A 14,109-nucleotide genomic window follows, 5' to 3' on the forward strand; every position below is an offset into this window, starting at 1 on the left:
CTGTAGGCTGCCCAGGCGAAATATGAGGTGGTGTTCCTCCAATTTGCGATGTGGTTCGTTGTGGCAATGGAGAAGGGCAAATTCTCTCATTTCAAATAACCTCCCTTCCCAGCCCCTCCCCACTCCTCCCTGTCACCAGCTGGATTCATTCCTATCATTGACCAACCAGATCATAACCTCTAAAGAACTTCAGTGCTAACCTCTACTGGCTAGGTCCGTTATTTAAGTTATGCCATTATTGGGGACGGTTGGGTTGAGTTTGGAAAGAATAGGTTTGACCAACCAGGTCATACCTTCTACTTGTCTTCACCTGTCCCCATTCGCTAACTTGCCCCCTCCACTCCCTTTATCTGTCGTTCCCTTTACAATCAACCCCCCCCCCCCCCCCCCCCCCCCCCCGCCATCCCTGTCCAGTAGAAGGATTACACCTGAAATGTCAACTTCTCCACCTCCTGATGCTGCCTGGCTTGCTGTGTTCTTCCAGCCTCCTGCCTGTCAACTTTGGATTCCAGCATCTGCAGTTTTTGTTTTGTCTTCCCAGTGAAAACAATCCTAGTCTTTTTAACCTTTCCCCATAGCCAATGCCCTTGAGACCAGGCAACATTCCGGTGAACCTTCTCTGCACTCTCTCCAAAGCTTCCATGTCCTTCTGGTAGTGTGGTGACCAAAGCTGCGCACAGTATTCCAAATGTGACCTTGCAAGGGTGGTTTTGTTTGCTGCAAAACGGTTTGCCAATCCTTGTACTCAATGTCCTGGCTGATGAAGACAAGCATGTGATATGCCGCCTTAATCACGTTGCCCACCTGTGTTGCCTCTTTTAGGGAACTGTGGACCTGCACGCCCTGATCCGTCTGTATGTTCATGTTCCTAATGGTTCTGCTGTTTACAGTGTAATTCACACCTAAATTTGATCCTCAAAAATGCATTGCTTTGCATTTGTCTAGATCAAACTCCATTGGCCATTTCTGTGCCCAAGTCACCAATCTGTCTGTATCCTGTTGTATCACAATCGTCAACACTATCAGCAACTCCACCAACCTTTGTGTCACCTGCAAATGTATTAATCAGACCACCCATTTCTTTTCCCCCCAGATCATTTATCTATACTACAAACAACAGAGGACCAAATCCACATTCCCCAGTTCCTGTCTAATTTGGGTGTAATTGGCCCTTGCCCAATTAAGCACCCTCACCCAAGGGTTACTGCATGACTGCTCAAAATCTTATGGAGTTAAGTTCACTAAGCCCAAAATGCTTTCCTACTGAAACATCGATCACCTGTCCTGGCTCATTCCCTAATAACAAGTCTAGTATGGCCTTCTCTCTGGTTGGGTTATCAACGTACTGTCTTAAAAAGTGCTCCTGGACATACCTAACAAATTGCCATTCATATGAGCCCCTGGCTCTAAGCGACTCCCAGTCAAGAAGAGGAAAGTCTTGAAGTCACCCACTACAACTTGAAGTCACCCACTACAACTACCCTGCTTTTTTCACATCTTTGCAGAATCTGACTATATATCTGCTCCCCTGTCTCCCGTGGGCTGTTGGGAGGTCTATAGAAACATGGTTATTTCACCTTTCCGACTCCTGAGCTCCACCCATAATTCTGTACTGCAAGATCCATCCAATGTGTTCAAGGATGGGGGAGTTCAAAAGTAGAGGACATAGGTTTAAGATGAGAAGGGAAAGTTACAGTGATCATGAAGGATTTCAATGTGCAGGTGGATTGGGAAAATCAGGTTAGTAGTAGTTCACAAGAAAAGGAATTTGTGGAATGTCTATGAGATGGCTTTTTGGAGCAGCTTTTGGTGGAGCCCGCTAGGGAACAAGCAATACTGGATTTAGTGTCGTGCCATCAGACAGATTTGATAAAGGAGTTTACGGTGAAGAAACCCTTAGGAGGCAGTGATCATAATATGATTGAATTTGTTCTGCAATTTGAGAGGGAGACGATAGAATCAGAGTAACAATATTGCAGCTGAATAAAAGCAACTACAGAGGCACGAGGGAGGAGCTGTGTAGAATTGACTGGGGGAAGAGCCTAGCAGGAAAGACAGTGGAACGGCAAAGGCAGGAGTTTCTGGGAGTAATTCAGGAAACACAGCAGAGATTCATCCTGAGGAAAAAAAAATGCATGGTACAGGGAGGATGAGGCAACCATGGCTGACGAGAGAAGTCAGGGATAACATAAAAGCGAAAGCATATAATGTGGTGAAGGGCAGTGGGAAGCCAGAGGATTGGGAAATTTACAAAGACCAACAGAGGGCAACAAAAAGAAATAAGGAGGGAGAAGATTAAATATGAGGGTAAGCTAGCCAGTAATATAAAGGAAGATTGTAAGAGTTAGGGCAAAAGAGAGGCAAAAGTGGCTGCTGGAAAATAACACTGGATAGGTAGTAGTGGGGAACAAGGAAATGGCTGAGGAACTGAGTAATTACTTCACATCAGTCTTCACAGTGGAAGACACAAGTTATATCCCCAAAAATGCAAGTGAGTGAGGGGGCAGAGCTGAGGATGGTAGCCATCACCAAGGAGAGGGTGCTGGAAAAACTGAATGTCCTAAAGGTGGATAAATCACCTGGTCCAGTAATCACTCAGAGTTCTAAGGGAGATAGCTGAAGAGATAGTGGAGGCGTTAGAGGTGATCTTTCAGAAATCGCTAGAATCAGGGAGGGCTCCGGAAGACTGGAAAGTTGCTAACGGGACTCCTCTGTTTCAAAAGGGAGTAAGGCAAAAAAACCAGAAAACTACAGACCGATTAGCCTAACCTCAGTCGTGGGTAAGATCCTGGAATCCATTGTGAAGGACACGATTTCTGAATAGTTGGAAGTGTATGGTAAAATTGGGCAAAGTCAGCATGGTTTCATCAAGGGGAGGTCATGCCTGAAAATTCTGCTAGATTTCTTTGAGGAATAACGAGCAGGTTAGATCAGGGAGAGCCAATGGATGTTATCTACCTGGACTTCAAGAAAGCCTTTGACAAGATACCGCACAGGAGGTTACTGAGTAAGGTTCGGGCCTATGGTGTTAGATGCAAGGTGCTAGCATGGATAGCTTGTCTGTCTGGCAGAAAGCAGAGAGTGGGGATAAAAGGGTCCTTCTCAGGATGGCAGCCGGTGACAAGTGGTGTTCGGCAAGGGTCAGTGTTGGGACCACAACTTTTCACTTCATACAGTAACGATCTAGATGAAGGAACTGAGGGCATTCTGACTAAGTTTGCAGATGATACAAAGATAGGTGGAGGGGCAGGTAGCATTGAGGAGGCGGGGAGGCTGCAGAAGGATTTGGGCAGGTTAGGAGAGTGGGCAAAGTGGCAGATGGAGGACAACATGGGTTAGCACTATGAGGCAACAGTGCTAACCACTGAGCCACCTAATGTGGGGAAGATGTTTCCATTGGTAGGGAAGACTAGGACCCGAGGGCACAGCTTTAGAATAAAGGGAAGACTTTTTAGAACGGAGATAAGGAGAAACCTCTTCAGCCATTGTCACAGAAGGCTGTGGGGGCCAGGTCATTGAGTATATTTGATACTGAGATAGATCGGTTCTTGATTGTTGAGGCAATCAAGGGTTATGGGGTTGAGAAACTTATCAGCGATGATTGAATGACGGAGCAGACTGGAGGGGCTGAATGGCCTAATTTCTGCTCCTGTCTTATGCTTTTATTTAAAAAGGAGGTAGGAAGAATAGAGGCATGGACTATTTTCTAAATGGCGAGAAAATTCAGAATTCTGAAGTGCAGAGACTTGGGAGTTCTAGTCCAGGATTCTCTCAAAGTAAACTTGCAGGTTGAGTCAGTAGTTAGGAAGGCAAATGTAACGATGACATTATTTTGAGAGGACTTGAATATAAAGACAGGGATATACTTCTGAGGCTATAAGGCTCTGGTTAGTCCACATTTGCAGGATTGTATGCAGTTTTGAACTCCATATCTCTAGAAGGATGTCCTGGCCCCGGAACGGATTCAGAGGACGCTCACTAGAATGGTCCCAGGAATGAAAAGCTTAACATATGAGGAACGTTTGAGGACTCTGGGTCTATGCTAGATGGGGTTTAGAAGGATGAAGAGGGAATCTATCATAGAATCAAATCTCTACAGTGTGGAAACAGGCCCTTCGGCCCAACAAGTCCACACCAACCCTCTGAAGAGTAACCCACCCAGATCCATTCCCATTCCCATTCCCCTTCCCCTTCCCTACCCTATTATTCTACATTTCCCCTGACTAATGCACCTAACCAACACATCCTTGAACACTATGGGTAATTTAGCATGGCCAATTCACCTAACCCATACATCTTTGGACTGTGGGAGGCAACGCACCCAAACACGGGGAGAATGTGCAAACTCTACACAGACAGTCGCCTGAGGCTGGAATTGAACCTGGGTCCCTGGCACTATGAGGCAACAGTGCTAACCACTGAGCCACCTAATGTGGGGAAGATGTTTCCATTGGTAGGGAAGACTAGGACCCGAGGGCACAGCTTTAGAATAAAGGGAAGACTTTTTAGAACGGAGATAAGGAGAAACTTCTTCAGCCATTGTCTCAGAAGGCTGTGGGGGCCAGGTCATTGAGTATATTTGATACTGAGATAGATAGGTTCTTGATTGTTGAGGCAATCAAGGGTTATGGGATTGAGAAACTTATCAGCAGACTGGAGGGGCTGAATGGCCTAATTTCTGCTCCTGTCTTATGCTTTTATTTAAAAAGGACCTGAGGGGTAACATTTTCACACAGAGGGTGGTGTGCGAATGGAACGAGCTGCGAGGTGGAGGCCAAATGCTGGCAAATGGGACCAGGCCAGATTGGGATGTCTGGTCAGCACAGACAAGTTGGACTGAAGGGTCTGTTTCCCTGCTGTATGACTCTCTGACTTCATGAGTGATGGGCTGCCAGAGGTGGTGGTAGAGGCAGATACATTTAAGAGGCATCTCAACAGATATCTAAACAGGCTGGGAATAGAGGGATACGATGCCCGTAGAGGAATAAGGTTTTCATTTAGAAAGGCGTAGAGTGGTGATGTAGTATTGGTGGGCCGAAGGGCCTGTTCCTTTACTGTACAGTTCTTTGCTGTTGAAATCGTTTGCGTGAAGTGCCTCTGAAGGGATACTGGATTTTTTAGTTTCCTTCTCCTTCTGTGCTGTTAATGGTCTAAGTGTCAGTTTGTCTGGCTGTCTCTATTGGCGTGTCATTTTCAACTCCAGTACCTTTGCTTTTGTGATTCTAAGATCCTCGGGAGCTTCTGCCTCCCGCTGTCCAGCCACGTCTCCTGGGATAGTCTATTTCAGTCTTGCACTTTATCATCTTTATAGGTGACAGATATCTCAGACAGCCCGGCTCTGTTACTGGGACTGCTCAACACAATCTGATGGTTCAGTTAATCTCCATCAGTGTCATTGCCTCCTGGGACTGAACAGGAATTGCGTGCGATCTGAGCCTTTCAGAAGCAGCAGTGTTTGTTTGGGAGTTATTATTTCCTCACACTTTAGACAATTGTTCTGCACTTTCAGAGGTAATTGTCCCAAGATAGACTTCAGCTGAGACCACAGGGTGTGAGCAGCAATTGTTTAAAACCTCATCCAATGTGGGAAAGAAAATAAACAGCTTATAAAACAGTTCTCTCTGCTTTTCAGTTTAGTTTTTAAAGAAAATTCTGGTTTAAAGAGGAATACTTTTTTCGTCCTGAATCCAAGACCGACAGTTACCAAGATCACCATTACTACCTGATCTGTCGACCATGTTTATTATTAAAATAAACCTGATTCGATGAAGAGTTAATATTTGGTTAAAATGTCTGAAGTACAAGTGCTTAAATCTATAATTGTCGCAAAGTACACACTTACTCTTCAGGAACAGAGGAAAGTAACTGATTTCTCTGGAGAGATTGGCTTTCTGAAAAGAAAATTCTTTAGCCAAAGTGGTTTGTGTTTAATCAAAAGGATAAAGCTTTAAAGGACAAAGTTCATAGTGTCCCAACCCCATACACAGCTCACTTCTATCTCCTTCTCAAAACCCACAAACAGGACTGACCGGGCAGGCCCATTGTTTCTGTTTGTTCTACACTTTACGTCGCTTTCGGAAATTTCCAGTTTGCAGGCTCCAGCCGCCTCCTCTTTCCCATGGATGTGCAATCCCTTTACACACTCATCTCCAACCAGGATGGTCCCCGGACTCTCTGCTTTTTCCTGGAGCAGAGGCCGGAACCACCCCCATCCATCGCCACCACCCTCCTCCTCCTCCTGACTGAGCTCATTCTCACCCTGAATAACTTTTCTCTTTTAACACCTCTCACTTTCCTCCGGTCAGAGGGGTGGCCGTGGGCACCCACATGGTCTCCAGCAATGCCAGTCACTTTGTGGAATACGTGGAAGGTTCCTTGTTTCAGTCCTACTCCGGCCCTCACCCACAACTCTCCGTCCAGTATGTCGATGATATATCATCAGTGCTGCTTCCGTAATTGGAAAGGATTTTCAATTTTGCTTCCAGTTTCCACCCCGCTCTCACCATCACCTGGTCTATCTCTGACTCCTCCTTTCCCTTCCCCACATCTCTGTTTCCATTCCTGGGGATAGGCTGGCCACCAATGCCCACTGTAAACCCACCGGCTCCCACAGTTACCCGGACTATACATCCTCGCACCCTGCTTCCTGTAAAGACGCCATTCTATTCTCTCAGTTCCTCCGTCTCCGTCGCATTTGTTCTGATGATGTCAAGTTCGACAAGGGAAGAGTCCAAAAAGTCCACCTCCTTCCTCAAACAAGGATTCCCCAGTACTGTTGTCGACAGGACCCTCGACTAGGTCTGACCCATCTTCTGCACATTAGCCCTCTCCCTCTCCCTCTCCCTCTCTTCCCTCTTGTAGCAGTGATAGGGTTCCCTTTGTCCTTGAGGAGAAAGTGAGGTCTGCAGATGCTGGAGATCAGAGATGGAAATGTGTTGCTGGAAAAGCGCAGCAGGTCAGGCAGCATCTAGGGAACAGGAGAATCGACGTTTCGGGCATTAGCCCTCCTTCCCTTTGTCCTTGCCTACCATCCTACCAGCATCCACATCCAGAACACATTAGCCACCATTTCTACCACCTCCATTGAGATTTCACCACCAGTTACATATTCCTCTCCCCTCCCTCTCCCCCCTCCCCCCTCCCTTGTCAGCTTTCTGCAAAGACAATTCCTTCCAGGACGCCGTGGTCCACTCCTCCATCACTCTCAACACACACCCCCTACACCCCTACACCCCCTTCCCCTGTGATTGAAGAAGCTGCGTCATCTCCTCATTACTTCCTCACTGACCATGGCCCAAAAACAGGCCCTTCAGCTACCCTTCAGACTCCCACAGCTACCTGGATTACACCTCTTCCCTCCCTACCTCCTGCAAAAATGCCATCTCATATTCCCAATTCCTCCGCCTCCGCCGTATCTGCTCCCAGGAGGAGCGGTTCCACCACAGAACACACCAGATGGCCTCCTTCTTTAGTGTCCGTAATTTCCCTTCCCACGTGGTTAAAGATGCCCGCCAACGCATCTCGTCCACATCCCACACCTCCGCCCTCAGACCCCACCCTCCAACCGCAACAAGGACAGAACGCCCCTGGTTCTCACCTTCCACCCTACTAACCTTCGCATAAACCGCATCATCCGCCGATATTTCCGCCACCTCCAAAAAGACCCCACCGCCAGAGATATTTTTCCCTCCCCACCCCTTTCTGCTTTCCACAAAGGCCATTCCCTCCGTGACTACCTGGTCAGGTCCACGCTCCCCATCAACCCACCCTCCCATCCTGGCACCTTCCCCTGCCACCGCAGGAATTGCAAAACTGCGCCCTCACCTCCCCCCTCACCTCCATCCAAGGCCCCAAAGGAGCCTTCCACATCCATCAAAGTTTCACCTGCACATCCACTAATATCATTTATTGTATCCATTGCTCCTGACGCGGTCTCCTCTACACTGGGGAGACTGGGCGCCTCCTAGCAGAGCGCTTTAGGGAACATCTCCGGGACACCCGCACCAATCAACCACACCGCCCAGTGTCCCAACATTTCAACTCCCCCTCCCACTCTGCCGAGGACATGCAGGTCCTGGGCCTCCTCCACTGCTGTTCCTTACCACCCAACGCCTGGAGGAAGAACACCTCATCTTCCGCCTTGGAACACTTCAACCCCAGGGCATCAATGTGGACTTCAACAGCTTCCTCATTTCCCCTCCCCCCACCTTCCCCCAGTTCCAACCTTCCAGCTCAGCACCATCCTTATGACCTGTTCCACCTGCCAAACGTCCTTCCCACCTATCTGCTCAACCCTCCTCTCTGACCTATCACCTTCATCCCCACCTCCGTCCACCTATTGTACTCTTAGCTACCTTCTCCCCAGCATCACCCCCCCCCCCTCCCATTTATCTCTCCACCCTGGAGGCTCCCTGCCTCCATTCCTGATGAAGGGCTTTTGCCCAAAACGTCGAATTTCCTACTCCTCGGATGCTGCTTGACCTGCTGTGCTTTTCCAGCGCCACTCTAATCTAGACTTAGTTTCAAAGACCTAGCTTGTTCAGGAAATACAATCTTGAGATATTCTTTCAAATCAGTCTTTCAAAAGAACAAATAAGTTCCACCTTGAACTGAAATGAGAGGGATCAGCTGGGCAGCTTGTTTAGAGCAAGCTTTCCTCCATCACAGCTTGTTACTCATAGGCACATAGTGTCATAGAGTGATAGAAATGTACAGCTCAGAAACAGACCCTTTGGTCCGACTCGTCCATGCTGACCACATACACTAACCTAAACTAGTGCCATTTGCCAGCACTTGGCCCATATCCCTCTAAACCCTTCCTACTCATTTTCCCCATCCAGATGCGTCTTAAAAGCTGTACCAGCCTCCACCACTTCCTCTGGCAGCTCATTCAATACATGCACCACCCTGTGTGTGAAAAGGTTGCCCCCAAGTTCCTCTCCAACTCCGTAAGGTGCCACAGCACAATCAGTAAATATCATTGCTCGGCAGATTTCTAGCAAGTGTTGTTACTGAAAACCTCCAATGGCCACAGTGAACCTTCAGATATGTGCTCAAAATTGGAGACAGGTCCTTTTTTCCACAGCTGTCAAAACATTTACTTAATTTTGTTAGAAGAACATTGGAGTTTGCACATTCTCCCCGTGTCTGCGTGGGTTTCCTCTGGGTGCTCCGGTTTCCTCCCACAATCTAAAGATGTGCAGTTTAGGTGGATTGGCCATGGGGTGGGATGCTCTTTGGAGGGTTGGTGTGGACCCAATGGGCCGAATGGCCTACTTCTGCACTGTAGAGAATCTATGACACATAAAATGCATTTAATCCAAACGCCATTTGGATTAAAACAAATCCATTATAGAGTCATAGAGATATACAGCACGGAAACTGACCCCTTGCTCCAACTCGTCTGTGCCGACCACATATCCTAACCTAATCTAGTCCCACTTAACAGCACTTGGTCCATTTCCCTCTAAAGTCTTCCTATTCATATATACATCCAGATGTCTTTTAAATATTGTAACTGCATCAGCCTCCACCACTTCCTCTGGCAGATCATTACATGTCACCCACTGCATGAAAATGTTGCCCCTTAAGTCCCTTTGAAATCTTTCCCCTCTCACCCTAAACCTATGCCCCGACCCCAGGGAAAAGACTTTACATTTTAACCCTATCCATGCCCCTCATAATTTTGTAAACCTCTATACAGTCATCCCTCAGCCTCTGGCACTCCAGGGAAAACAGCCCCAGCCTGTTCAGCCTCTCCCTGTAGCTTAAATCATCCAACCCTGGCAACATCCTTGTGGACCTTTTCTGAACCCTTTCAAGTTCCACAACATCCTTCCGATAGGAAGGAGACCAGAATTGCACGCAATATTCCAACGTCCTGTACAGCCGCAACGTGACCTCCCAACTCCTGTACTCAACACTCTGACCAATAAAGGAAAGCATACCAAATGCTTTCTTCACTATCCTATCTACCGGTGACTCCACTTCAAGGAGCTATGAACCCGCACTCCAAGGTCTCTTTGTTCAGCAACACTCCCTAGGACCTTACCATTGAGTATATAAGTCCTGCTAAGATTTGCTTTCCCAAAATGCAGCACCTCACATTTATCTGAATTAAACTTGATCTGCCACTCCTTAGCCCATTGGCCCATCTGATCAAGATTCCATTGTATTCTGAGGTAAATTTTTTCACTGTCCACTGCACCTCCAATTTTGGTGTCATCTGCAAACTTACTAACTATACCTTTTATGCTCACATCCAAATCATTTATATAAATGACGAAAAGTAGTGGACCCAGCACCGATCCTTGTGGCACTCCACTGGTCACAGACCTCCAGTCTGAAAAACAACCCTCTGCCACCACCCTCTGTCTTCTACCTTTGATTCAGTTTTGTATCCAAATGGATAGTTCTCCCTGTATTCCATGTGATCCAGCCTTGATAATCAGTCTCCCATGGGGAACCTTGTTGGACGCCTTATTGAAGTCCATATAGATTACATTTACCACGTTACCCTCATTAATCCTCTTTGTTTTTCATAGAATCATAGAATCCTTACAGTGTGGAAACAGGCCATTTGGCCCAACAATTTCACACTGACCCTTTACAGAGTAACCCAGCCAGACCCATCCCCTTACCCTATTCCTATACATTTACTCTTGACTAATGCATCTAACCTACACTTCCCTGTGCGTTATGGGCAATTTATCATGGCCAATTTACCTAACCTGCACTTCTTCAAAAAACTCAATCAAGTTCATGAGACATGATTTCCCATGCACAAGCCATGCTGAGGATCCCTATTCCAAAAAGCATGTAAATCCAGACCTTCAGCATTACCTCCAACAACTTGCCCACCATCAATGTCAGGCTCACTGTTCCCTCACTTTTCCTGACCACCTTTCTTAAACAGTGGCACCACATTAGCCAACTTCCAGGCTTCCGGCACCTTACCTGTGACTATTGATGAGATAAATATCTGAGCAAGAGGCTCAGCAATCACTTCCCTAGCTTCCCACAGAGTTCTACAGGCAGCACGGTGGCTCAGTGGCTAGCACTGAGAACAGTGCCAGGGACCCGGGGTCGATTCCTGCCTCGGGCAACTGTGTGGAGTTTGCACATTCTCCCTGTGTCTGCGTGGGGATGTGCAAGCCAGCCGAACTGTCTTTAGTGTTAGGTGCATTAGTCAGGGGTAAAAATAGGATAGCGGAATGGGCCTGGGTGGGTTATCCTTCGGAGGGTCAGTGTGGACTTGTTGGGCTGAAGGGCCTGTTTCCATACTGTAGGGAAGCTAATCTAATCTAAAAACCTGACCAGTTCCTGGGGATTTATTCAATTTTATGCATTTTAAGACTTGACAAACAACCAGAGTCCTTTTTCTTGTGCAGTAAAAATTGTTGTTCCCTTTGAAATTTGGCATTCTTGCATTTGTCCTGGTGAGTTAAGCTGAAAAACGTGAACAGCATCTTTCTTTCAGCGATACTCAACTTCTGTACGATGTTACAACACAGGGTTGGGGAGTGGGGAGTGGGGAGAAGGGAAGGGGGTGGGAGAGACGATCAGAGGACCAGTTGCTCATCAAAAATAAAATGACAGATGTTTCTCTCGAGAGTTTTGGAGACATCTAAAAGGAGATTCTATCCTGGAATTTGTCGGGGCATGTCTGATAACTAACAACAACCTGCATTTACATAGCATCCTAACACAGCAAATTGTTGCAAGCCCTTGGATTATTGCCCAGTTTTAAAAATGCTCTGACGCAAAGCATACTTTTGAACAGCTGCCAATTTGACAGACTAAACCTTAACACCTTGCAGCTCAGAAAGGGTCAGTTCTCCCATTGTGGCTGCCCTGACTTCGGCTCAGTGGTTAGCACTGCTGCCTCACAGCACCAGGGTACCAGGTTCAATTCCAGCCTCGGGTGACTGTCTGTGTGGAGTTTGCATATTCTCCCCGTGTCTGCGGGGGTTTCCTCCGGGTGCTCCGGTTTCCTCCCACAGTCCAAAGATGTACAGGTCAGGTGAATTGGCCATTGCTAAATTGCCCGTAGTGTTAGGTGCATTAGTCAGAGGGAAATGGAACTGGGTGGGTTACTCTTCGGAGGGTTGGTATGCACTTGTTGGGCCGAAGGGCCTGTAGTAAATCTAATCTAATCTAAAAACCCCAGTCAGTCCAACTGCTCAGCTGTTCTTTGCAAACTCCTCCCCAGGTACATGTCTAAACACTTATTGATAGTGACATCAGAACAGGAATAGGTCATTCATCCCCTCAAACCTGATTAGATTACATTACAGTGTGGAAACAGGCCATTCGGCCCAACAAGTCCACACCGACCCGCCGAAGCGCAAACCACCCATACCCCTACATTTACCCCTTACCTAACACTACGGGCAATTTAGCATGGCCAAGTCACCTGATCTGCACATCTTTGGACTGTGGGAGGAAACCGGAGCACCCGGAGGAAACCCACGCAGTCACGGGGAGAACGTGCAAACTCCACACAGTCAGTCGCCTGAGGTGGGAATTGAACCCGGGTCTCTGGCACTGTGAGGCAGCAGTGGTAACCACTGTGCCACCGTGCCGCCCACCGTGCCCTGATCTGTCATTCTTTGAGATCATGGCTGATCTGTGACCTAATTTCCCTTGGCCCATACCTCAGAATACTTTGCTTCACAAATAAGTTTATCTACCTCAGATTTAAAATGAACAACTGATCCAGCATCAATTGTCATTTGAGGAATAAAGTTCCAAACACGTACCACCCATTGTCTGTCGAGGTGCTCCCTAACATCCCTTCTGAAATAGCCTTGCCCCAGTTCTCAGACTGTCCCCCACCTAGTTCTCAAATCTCCTACTAGTGGAACTAGTTTATCTACTTGCGTTTTCCTGTTAATATCTTGAAGACTTCGATCTGATCACCCCTTAATCTTCTAAATTCTGGAGACGACAGGCCTAATTCGTATAATCTTTCCTCTTAATGACTGCTGAGTCCAGGTATCATTCCTGCAAACCTACATTGTGTTCCCGTAGAGGCCAATACATCCTTTCTAAGATGTAGTGCCCTGATCTGCTCTCAGTGTTCCAAGTGGAGTCTAACCAGGGTTTGTATAACTGCAGCATAACCTCTGCATCCTTGTACTTCAGTCCTTTAGATATAAACGCCAGCATTCCACTAACTTTCTTCATTATTTTGTGCACCTGATTGTAGCATTTTAAAGATCTATGCACCTGAACTCCAAGACTCTTTGGACATTCACTGGACTTAACTTCATACCATCTAGAAACTGTCCTTTTTCAGTCCAAATAGATAATCTCACACTTGCTTACACTGAAATCCATCTGCCACAGTTTTGCCCATTCACCGAGTCCATCAATGTTCCTTTGTAATTGTATGCTAGTGACCACAACTACCTCACATTAACCAATCGCCTTGGAGAGAGAGAGGAGCAGTTACCAAGGCAAGATAGTTAATTGGGGAAAAGGAAATTATGACGCTATCAGACAGGAGTTGGGAAATACTGACTGGGAGCAATTGTTCCTCAGAAAGGGCACAGCAGACATGTGGAGACTGTTTAAGGAACAGTTGTTACGAGTGATGCACAAATTTGTTCCTCTGAGACAGGCAAGAAGGGGTAAGATTAAGGAGCCTTGGATGACAAGAACAGAGGAGCTTCTCATCATAAGGAAGAAGACAGCTTCCTTATGATGAGAAATGGAGGAAGCAATGAACTAGCACAGCTTTAGAGGATTACAGGCTTACTAGAAAGGAGCTCAGAAATTGGCTGAGGAAAGCCAGGTGGGGGCACGAGAAAGGCTAGATAAGAAGGATTAAGGAGAACCCAAAGGCATTTTACTCATACATGAGGAATAAGAGAATGATCAGGGCGAAGGTAGGACCCATCAGGGATAGTGTAGGGAACTTGTGCGTGGAGTCTGAGCAGATAGGGGAAGTCCTAAATTAGTTTTTTGCTTCAGTTTTCACTAAGGAAAGGGAATTTGTTGTGAATGAAAACTTTGAGGAGCTGGGGTACAGACTTGACCAAATCAAGATTGATGACGTTGATGTGCTGGAAATTTTGGAAAACATTAAGATTGATAGGTCCCCAG

The sequence above is a fragment of the Chiloscyllium plagiosum genome, unplaced genomic scaffold (assembly GCF_037043375.1).
Source record: "Chiloscyllium plagiosum isolate Xiang-an unplaced genomic scaffold, Cpla_swu_hap1 HiC_scaffold_42, whole genome shotgun sequence".
Lineage (NCBI taxonomy): Eukaryota > Metazoa > Chordata > Chondrichthyes > Orectolobiformes > Hemiscylliidae > Chiloscyllium > Chiloscyllium plagiosum.